Raw genomic sequence first — 9,718 nt, forward strand, 5'->3', positions numbered from 1 at the left:
AAAAAAAAAAAAAAAATAGCCAGATGTGGTAGCATGGACCTGTCATCCCAGCTATGTGGGAGGCTGAGGCAGGAGAATTGCTTAAGCCCAGGAGGTCTATGCTGCAGTGAGCCCAGATCACACAGCTGCACTCCAGTCTGGGCAATAGAGGGAGGTCCTGTCTCAAAACAAAAACAAAAACAAACAGAAGATGCCAAGAAGGAATGAGGAAAAGCAGAAGAGACCAGTGTCCAGAAATTTGAGGGAGGACAAAGGGCCAAAAAAGAGAACAGTCAGAGGAGGACCAAAATATCCACTGGATGTGACATCAAAGCAGTTTCTGACTGGGTAGAGGCCAAAACGTTAAGTGAGGAGTGAATGGATGGAAATGAGACAGTGTTTGGCAAGTGTAGACAATGCTTTTAGGAAGCTTGGCTGGAAGGAAAGGGGAAAGTATGGTTATAGCTAGGAAGGGCCTTAGGACCTGGGGAAGGATGTTTAAGGCTGGAGAGACTTGGCCATATTTAAACTCTGATGCCAACAAAACAGAAGGGACAGAAAAAGTCCAGTTGAAGATAGTGGAGAACACAAGACTAAGAATGCTGAAGCCTCTCAACCTTATTTTTATAGTACAAAATGGAGCCTTTTGGATAACCATCTATCTTAGCTCAGGCTACCATAACGAAATACCATAGACTGTGTAGCTTAAGCAATAGAAATGTACTTTCTCACAGTTCTAGAGGTTGAGAAGTCCAAGACCAAGGTGCTGGCTGATGGTTCTGGTGAGGGTTGTCTTCCTGGCTTATAGATGGCCACCTTCTTTCTGTGTCCTCACATGCTTGCTCTAGGTTCTCTCTCTGTTCTCTTTTTTTTTTTTTTTTTTTTTTTTTTTTTTTTTTGAGACAGAGTCTCACTCTGTCGCTAGGCTGGAGTGCAGTGGCATGATCTCGGCTCACTGCAACCTCCGACTCCCTGGTTCAAGCGATTGTCCTGCTCCAGCCTCCTGAGTAGCTGGGATTACAGGCACACGCCACCATGCCCAGCTAATTTTTGTATTTTTAGTAGAGATAGGGTTTTACCATGTTGGCCAGGATGGTCTCAATCTCCTGACCTCGTGATCTGCCTGCCTTGGCCTCCCAAAGTGCTGGGATTACAGGTGTGAGTCACCATCCCTGGCCTCTCTTCCTGTTCTTAAAAGGGCACCAGCTCTACTGGATTAGGGTTCTACCCTTATGGCCTCATTTAACCATAATTAATTTTTATGGGCCCCATTTCCAAAGACAGTCACTTGGAAGGTTAGGGCTTCAACATAAGAATTTTGAGGGGAATTCCATCCATAGCACCCCATGGACTCACCTTTCTGTCTATCAGCTATTTGGCATTTTGTGGGCTTTATTAAAACTACCAAGCTGTAGCTCCCTCCTCCTCATTGCACCCCTCTCTTATCCCCCTGCATTTCCCTTCTCTGACCATGAAGGTAGAACTCATAGGGAGGATATGGTTAAGAAAGTTATCTGGGGATCAGAATACAAGATGTTCTTCTAGAAGGAACATCTAGAAGGAGGAAGGACCCTGGAGTTTCCAAGAGAAGCCAGCCCTGGGGTGGCTCGGTGTGACTGTTTTATGGAAACATATTCCCATCAAGGATGTTCCCAAACACGCTTTAGCTCCAATTGTCCAGATATGTCACAATAAAAGTGAGTTTTGGCTGGGTGCAGTGGCTCATGCCTGTAATCCCAGCACTTTGGGAGGTCAAGGTGGGCAGGTCACTTAAGGTCAGGAGTTCGAGATCAGCCTGGCCAACATAGTGAAACCCTGTCTCTACTAAAAATACAAAAATTAGCCGGCTATGGTGCCAGGTGCCTGTAATCCCAACTACTCAGGAGGCTGAGGCTGGAGAATTGCTTGAACCTAGAAGGCAGAGGTTGCAGTGAGCTGAGATCGCACCACTGTACTCCAGCCTGGCGGCAAAGGGAGACTCTGTCTAAAAAAAAGAAAAAAGAAAAAAACAGTGAGTTTTTAGGACCGCATCATTAAACTTTTCCCTGTGCCATTTTAGCCTCTAACCACTGAGCAATCCAGCCCCTGCCTATCACTCCACTTCTCCTCACTCTGAATGTCCTACAAATCATTTATTTATTCAAAAGATATTTATTGAGCACCTTACATGTGCCAGACACTGTGCTAGTCCCTGAGAAAAAGTGGAGAACATGACAGGCTGCTTTCATAGAACATACAGTTTTAGTGGAGGGGCATATATTAATTGAATCCTCACACAATTATAACTGGACAGGTCATGTGGAGGAGAGGCACACAGGGACATGAAAGCCTATGACAAGGAGATTGGGCCTTGGCAGAGAGGGTAAGGAGGGCTTCCCGGACAAAATGAATCTGACTGGGAAGGGGATTATAAGAGGTGCATAGGAGTCAACTAGGTGAATATTAGAGAATACTTTAGTTTCCTGTGCTGCATATAAGAAATAATAATGAATTTGCTCAACTTTTTTTTTTCAAACAACAAACTCAGTGGTTTAAAATAACACAATTATTATTATTATTTCGAGAAGGAGTCTTGCTCTGTCACCCAGGTTGGAGTGCAGTGGCATGATCTCGGCTCACTGCAACCTCCGCCTCCCAGGTTCAAGCAATTCTCCTGTCTCAGTCTCCTGAGTAGCTAGGATTCAGGCGCCCACCACTACTCCCAGCTGATTTATATATTTCCTTAATTTTTTTAAATTTTTATATTTTTAGTATCAATGGAGTTTCTCCATGTTGGCCAGGCTTGTCTTGAACTCCTGACCTCAGGTGATCCACCTGCCTCAGCCTCCCAAAGTGCTGGGATTATAGGTGTGAGCCACAGCACCCAGCGAAAACAACACAATTATTATTATTATATTATTATTATTATTAGTTTGAGATGGAGTTTTGCTCTCGTTGCCCAGGCTGGAGTGCAATGGCACAATCTCGGCTCACTGCAACCTCCACCTCCCAGGTTCAAGTGATTTTCCTGCCTCAACCTCCTGAGTAGCTGGGATTACAGGCACACACCAGCAAAACAGGCTAATTTTTTTGTATTTTTTAGTAGAGACAAGGTTTCACCATGTTGGCCAGGCTGGCCTCAAACTCCTGACCTCAGTTGATCCACCCACCTTGGCCTCCCAAAGTGCTGGGATTACAGGTATGAGCCACTGCACCCAGCCCAAAACAACACAATTATTATATTGCAGTTTCTGCAGAAGTGGGTCCCTTGCAATGCTTCAATTAAGATGTGAGCCAGGGATGAGTTCTCACGTGGAGGCTTAACTGGGGAAGGGTCTGCTTCCAAGTTCTCTTGGTTCTTAGCAGAGTTTATTTCCTGTGGCTATAGGACTCATGTTTATTTAAAGCTAGTGTGCATGACAGAAGAATCTAGAGTGAGTCTACTAGCAAGATGGAGTCTTCTATAACTTAATATAAGCACAGGAGTGACATCCCATCACCTTTGCCATATTGAAATCACAGGCCCCACCCACACTTAAGAGTGTGAGCACCAGGAGGTGGGGATCATGAGGGCAACCTTAAAGTCTGTTCACCACAGAGAACAACCAGGTAAAGGAAATAGCATGTGCAAAGACCCTAGAATGGGAGGAAGCATGGCCTGTTTGAGGAATAGGAGTACAGAAAGTATGAGAGAGAGGGTGGGAGAAGAGGACAGACCATGCAGGGCCTTATTCAAGATCCCAAGAGTTATGGGGAGCCATGGAAGAAAGAGTGATGATGCAATCCAATCTACATTGTTCATTATTGCTACTCCACAGCTTCTGAGTCCAGTTCAGTGTAGATGGATGAATTACCCATCCAAATGCAGCCAGAAGATATTGATGCAAGGAGTTGTCACCAAGGCAGTGGATCCCATGGCTAGATGGGAGCTCCATGAGGTCTACCCTTGTTCATCCCTGAGCCCAAAGCCAGGGCCATTCCAGGAGCTGGGCAAATACTTCTGAGTGAATTCATTGATGGATATATGGAAGCCAAGTAGCTTGCCTAAAGCCTGTATGGAGAATCAGATGTCCAAGAGTCAAGTCAGCATCTTCCACCCTGAATCTAACAGTGCCCACCCAGTCATTGTAAAAATCTGGGCTCTACCCAAGAAAGGTAAGAGGCTCCCCTGGGCAAAGTGAGCCTCTTACCTCTTGCCTCAACTTGGTGGGCACTTGGCTCCCAGGCTCTGTACGCAGTGTTCTTTGCCTTGGGCTGGGCTGGCACAGGGCAGGGCACACCATTCACTGTTTGGATGACAGTGCATTTCCATTTCAAAAGTGCTCTCTCTGGTTGAGCTCAAGCTATGAAAACCAGCACATCCCACCAGGTGTGGTGTGGCATTAAGCATCCTGCCCATTTCGATGGTTGCTTTCACCTGCAGTCCAGGGGTTATAGGGAGTTGTACCCATGAAGAATCTTCTACTAAATATCAAGATGAAGAGGAAGAAAGACATGAATGACAGGTGTTGAATTGTAATAAGTAGGCAGAAAATAATACCAGTTTCAATAGCAAGCTGTACCTCATTTTCTGAAGTCTACAGCTACAGACAAAAGGCATCACCTGACAAGACCTCCAAATGAGGGAAATACTAAAACTAAAGCATGGACCCCTCCAGCATACTGGGCAGACAGACAAACTGCTAGCCTGCTGCTCCTCTCCAGCCCTAATGACCCTGGCACCTTCCTGAATCCAGCTTGGTGCTTCATCGCCTTTCCCATCAGCCAAGCCTCGGCTAGGCCTGACAGTCAATCCTCAGTACAGTGCTCTATGAATGAGGAGTTTTTCCTCCTATTTTTTGGACAACAGGCTCAGAGCTCACGGCCATACAGCAAGCTGGTAGTTAGAACTAGCATTTAAACCACGGTATGCCTGATGTCAAAGCCTAGGCACAGTGACCTGTTCCAAACAACTGTGAGAGGCCAGAGAAATTTCTAGAGATACAGCAGATCACTTTGGACAAGCTAGCAACTCTGAGGCTGCTTCCTCATTTGTAAAATAGGTATAATAATGCCTACTATGTATGGCAGTGGTATTAGAGATAAGATCTCTAAAAGACACCTAGCACAGCACCTGACACAACCTGGACACTTAAACATGCTATCTGTTATTATGATCTCTTTCTCAACACATTCTGCCTTATATTTCAAGAGCTCAGGAGATGGATGCTGCTCGCCCCACAATGAGTTAAGCAGATGTGCTGATAAAGGGCAGGTATCCAAGGAACACCTCGAATTCTTTAGGACTGCAGGAAGCCAAGAGGTGCAGGAGAAAGTGCAGAGGACCACCAACCAGGAGCTTGGGTTCTAGTCCTAGCTCCACCAGGTCCTGCTATAGGACCTCAGGGAAGTCACCCAACCTCTTTGAGCCTCAGCTTCGTCTGTAAAATGTAGATAAGAATAATAAGCAGGCTGCCTCCATCACTGGGCTGCGGCTCAGCTTAAATGAGGTTAATTGTTGTTAAAGTGCTTTATGAAGTGGACAAGTGTTATCTAAATGTAAGGGGCTATTATCCTTACAATGATACAGATCTAGCATGAGTGGCTACATCACAGAGGGCGGAAACCAGCTTCCCTGTCTCCCTGGGAAAGACAGAACCAGAGGGAACAGGGGCAGCAGGTGAGTGCAGGTGATTAGAAGGAATGGATTTCGGGAAGCCAAAGTGGCTGAACATCGGAATCCGTGACTAAGAAAGGATACCCGTAGGTCAGGGACACTGGACTACTTTCTTTTTTTTTTTTTTTTTTTTTTTTTGAGGTGGAGTTTGGCTCTGTCGCCCAGGCTGGAGTGCAGTGGCATAATCTCCGCTCACTGCAACCTCCACCTCCCGGGTTCAAGTGATTCTCCTGCCTCAGCCTCCCAAGTAGCTGGGATTATAGGCACCCACCAACACGCTCAACTAATTTTTGTGTTTTTAGTGGAGACGAGGTTTCACCATGTTGGCCAGGCTGGTCTCGAACTCCTGACCTCAAGTGATCCACCCACCTCGGCCTCCCAAAGTGCTGGGATTACAGGTGTGAGCCACCATGCCTGGCATTCATTTCTTTCAAACTCCAGTAATATCAATAAATTTTAAAAATTCAGAGACAGGGTTGGCCACGTGTGGGATATCTTTCATGTTTGATCCTGGAAATACATCAGGTATGCATCTAAAGGGTCCTGTGTCTGTGGGGTCACAATTGCATCAGCAGCTCCCCAGTCCCCACCTATCTAGATAAACTCATTCAGAGATAATATCCAACTGTACATTTGAGGCCATGTAGAGGGCCTCCTAGTCTCCCATGGTAGGCTCTGGGGATAGGGGAAGAAATAGATTTATCCTTTAAATTCTCACCTGAGGCTGGGCATGTTGACTCACGCCTGTAATCCCAGCACTTTGGGAGGCTGAGGTGGTGAGAGGATCACTTGAGAGGATCATTTGAGACCAGCCTAGACAACAGGGTGAGATCCCCAAAAAAGTTTTAAATGGGCAGGGCACATGCCTGTGGTCCCATTTACTCCAAAGGCCGAGGCAGGAGGATTGCTTGAGCCCGGGAAGTTGAGGCTACAGTGAGCCGTGATCATGCCACTGCACTCCAGCCTGGGAAACAGAGCAAGACCCTGTCTCAAAAAATCATTCAATAACAAATAAAAAATATAAACTTGACCAGGTGCAGTGGCTTGCACCTGTAATCCCAGCACATTAGGAGGGTGAGTGGGGAGGATTGCTTGAGCCCAGGAGTTCCAAGCTGCAGTGAGATATGATCTCCAGCTTGGGTGACAGACCAAGAGCCTGCCTCAAAACATATAAATAAATAAATAAATAAAATTTCTCAGCATAAGCTCTATCAAGTTCAAGACATTTTGGTGAAAATGTGACTGCTATGTGCCTGGGCTATCTTTGGGGGGCAATAAAAATGTTCTGGAATTAGATAATGGTGATGGATAAACAACTTTGTAAATATACTAAAAACCATTGAAATGTTCATTTTAAAAAGGTTGACTTTTGACTGGGCACAGTGGCTCATGCCTGTAATCCTAGCACTTTGGGAGGCCGAGGCGGGCAGATCACGAGGTCAAGAGATCCAGACCATCCTGGCCAACATGGTGAAACCCTGTCTCTACTAAAAATATAAAAATTAGCTGGGTGTGGTGGCGCACGCCTGTAGACCCAGCTACTCAAGAGGCTGAGGCTGGAGAATCGCTTGAACCCGGGAGGTGGAGGTTGCAGTGAGCCGAGATTGCGCCACTGCACTCCAGCTTGGAGACAGAGCAAGACTCCATCTCAAAAAGAAAAAAAAAAAAAGGTTGACTTTTATGGTAGATAAGTATATCTCAATAAAGCTGTTACAAAAAAAAGCAAGTTTTTAGAAAGTGTGAAAAAATTAGTTTAGTGAGTTTTTTTAGGGTTTTCTAGAGGTGAAGAAATCCACACATACACAACCACACTCACACACATGCACATGCACACACACATTTTATTTCAAAAGAGCACAAAGGCAATTTTGTGCTGGTACTTTGGAAACCAGACAGTTACAGACTTTTTTTGTTTTTGTTTTTTTGAGACAACGTCTCTCTCTGTCACCTAGGCTGGAGTGCAGAGGCACTGCAACCTCTGCCTCCCTGGGTTCAAGTGATCCTCCTGCCTCAGCCTCCCAAGTAGTAAGTAGCTGGGACCCCACGTGCACCATGATGCCTGGCTAATTTTTGTATTTTTGGCAGAGATGGGGGTTTCACCATGCTGGCCAGGCTGGTCTCGAGCTCTTGAGCTCTTGAGCTCAAGTGATCCACCTGCCTCAGTCTCCTAAAGTGCTGGGATTACAGGCATAAGCCATTGCACCTGGCCTGACTGTTGACTTTTAATTGAGGAAAAGGTGCAGGAGACACCAGAGGTCCTAACGGGAAAATCTAAAACCTTAATTACCAAGGCAGGAGGATCACTTGAGTTCAGGAGTTTCAACATGGTGAAACTTTGTCTCTATTAAAAATACAAAAAAATTAACCGGGTGTGGTGGCACGTGCCAGTAATCCCAGCTACTCGGGAGGCTGAGGCAAAAGAATCTCTTGAACCGGGGAGGCGGAGGTTGCAGTGAGCTGAGATCACGCCATTGCACTCCAGCCTGGGTGACAGAATGAGACTCTGTCTCAAAATAAATAAATAAATAAATAAATAAATTCCTCGACCATGGCTCACGCCTTAATCTCAGCACTTTGGGAGGCCAAGGCGGGCAGATCATGAGGTCAGGAGTTCGAGACCAGCCTGGCCAAGAGAGTAGCCTGTCCAATATGGTGAAACCCTGTCTCTACTAAAAATACAAAAATTAGCCGGGCGTGGTGGCAGGCACCTGTAATCCCAGTTACTCGAGAGGCTGAGGCAGGAGAATTGCTTGAACCCAGGAGGCAGAGGTTGCAGTGAGCCGAAGATCAAGCCATTGCACTCCAGCCTGGGCAACAGAGCAAGACTCTGACTCAAAACATAGTAATAATAAAAAATAAAACCGGCTGGGCGTGGTGGCTCACGCCTTTAATCCCAGCACTTTGGGAGGCCGAGGCAGGTGGATCACGAGGTAAGGAGATTGAGACCATCCTGGCTAACATGGTGAAATTCCGTCTCTACTAAAAATACAAAAAAATTAGCCAGGCATGGTGGCAGGCGCCTGTAGTCCCAGCTACTCGGGAGGCTGAGGCAGGAGAATAGCGTGAACCCAGAGGTGGAGCTGGCAGTGAGCCGAGATTGCGCCACTGCACTCTAGCCTGGGCGGCAGAGCGAGACTCCGTCTCAAAATAATAATAATAAAAAATAAATAAAACCTCAATTAATTTCAGTATGACTTTGTCAAGAGGCAATTATTTGCTAAGCACTTTATATGCTAACTCAAAGGGCTACCAGATGAGGTAACATGGTTATTGCCACATTACAGATGAGGCTCAGAGAGCATAGGTACCTTGCCTGGGGTCACACAGCTTGTAAACGGTAGAGCTGGGACTCAAACCCAGTCTGTATGTTCCAAAACCTCTGTTCACTTCCCCCAGGCTGCCTGGCAAAATAAATAAAAACTACCTGTCCCCAAAACTTTCAAATTGTACTTTGGTTCCTTTATTTCATTTCATCCCATCTTTAGTCCTATCCTCTGTGTCTTTTTTTTCTTTTTTTTTGAGATGGGGTCTCGCTCTGTCGCCCAGGCTGGAGTGCAGTGGCATGATCTCGGCTCACTGCAACCTCTGTCTCAAGGGTTCAAGCGATTCTCCAGCCTCAGTCTCCCAAGTAGCCGGGACTACAGGCGTGCGCGACCGCATCCAGCTAATTTTTTTTTTTTTTTTTTTTTTTTTGTATTTTTGTAGAGATGGGGTTTCACCATGTTGGCCAGGCTGGTCTTGAACTCCTGACCTCAGGTGATCTGCCTACCTTGGCCTCCCAAAGTGCTGGGATTACAGGCGTGTGCCACTGCACCCGGCTTAACTTTTTTGTGCCATCTTCACCCTTTGCTCTGGCCAGAAGGGTCTCTCCTCACTGTCCCCAGAACACCCCCAAAATTTGTAAATAAAGACAGTTCAAAGAGTGATGCACTTTATTTTTTAATTAATTAACTAATTTTTTTAGAGACAAGGTCTTGCTCTGTTAGGCTGGAGTGCAGTGGCGCAATCATAGCTCACTATAGCCTTGAACTCCTGGGCTAAAGAGATCCTCCTGCCTTAGCCTCCTGAGTAGGTTGGGACAATAGGTGCACACCACCATGTCTG

This window comes from Hylobates moloch, unplaced genomic scaffold (genome assembly GCF_009828535.3).
Source record: "Hylobates moloch isolate HMO894 unplaced genomic scaffold, HMol_V3 SCAFFOLD_3, whole genome shotgun sequence".
Lineage (NCBI taxonomy): Eukaryota > Metazoa > Chordata > Mammalia > Primates > Hylobatidae > Hylobates > Hylobates moloch.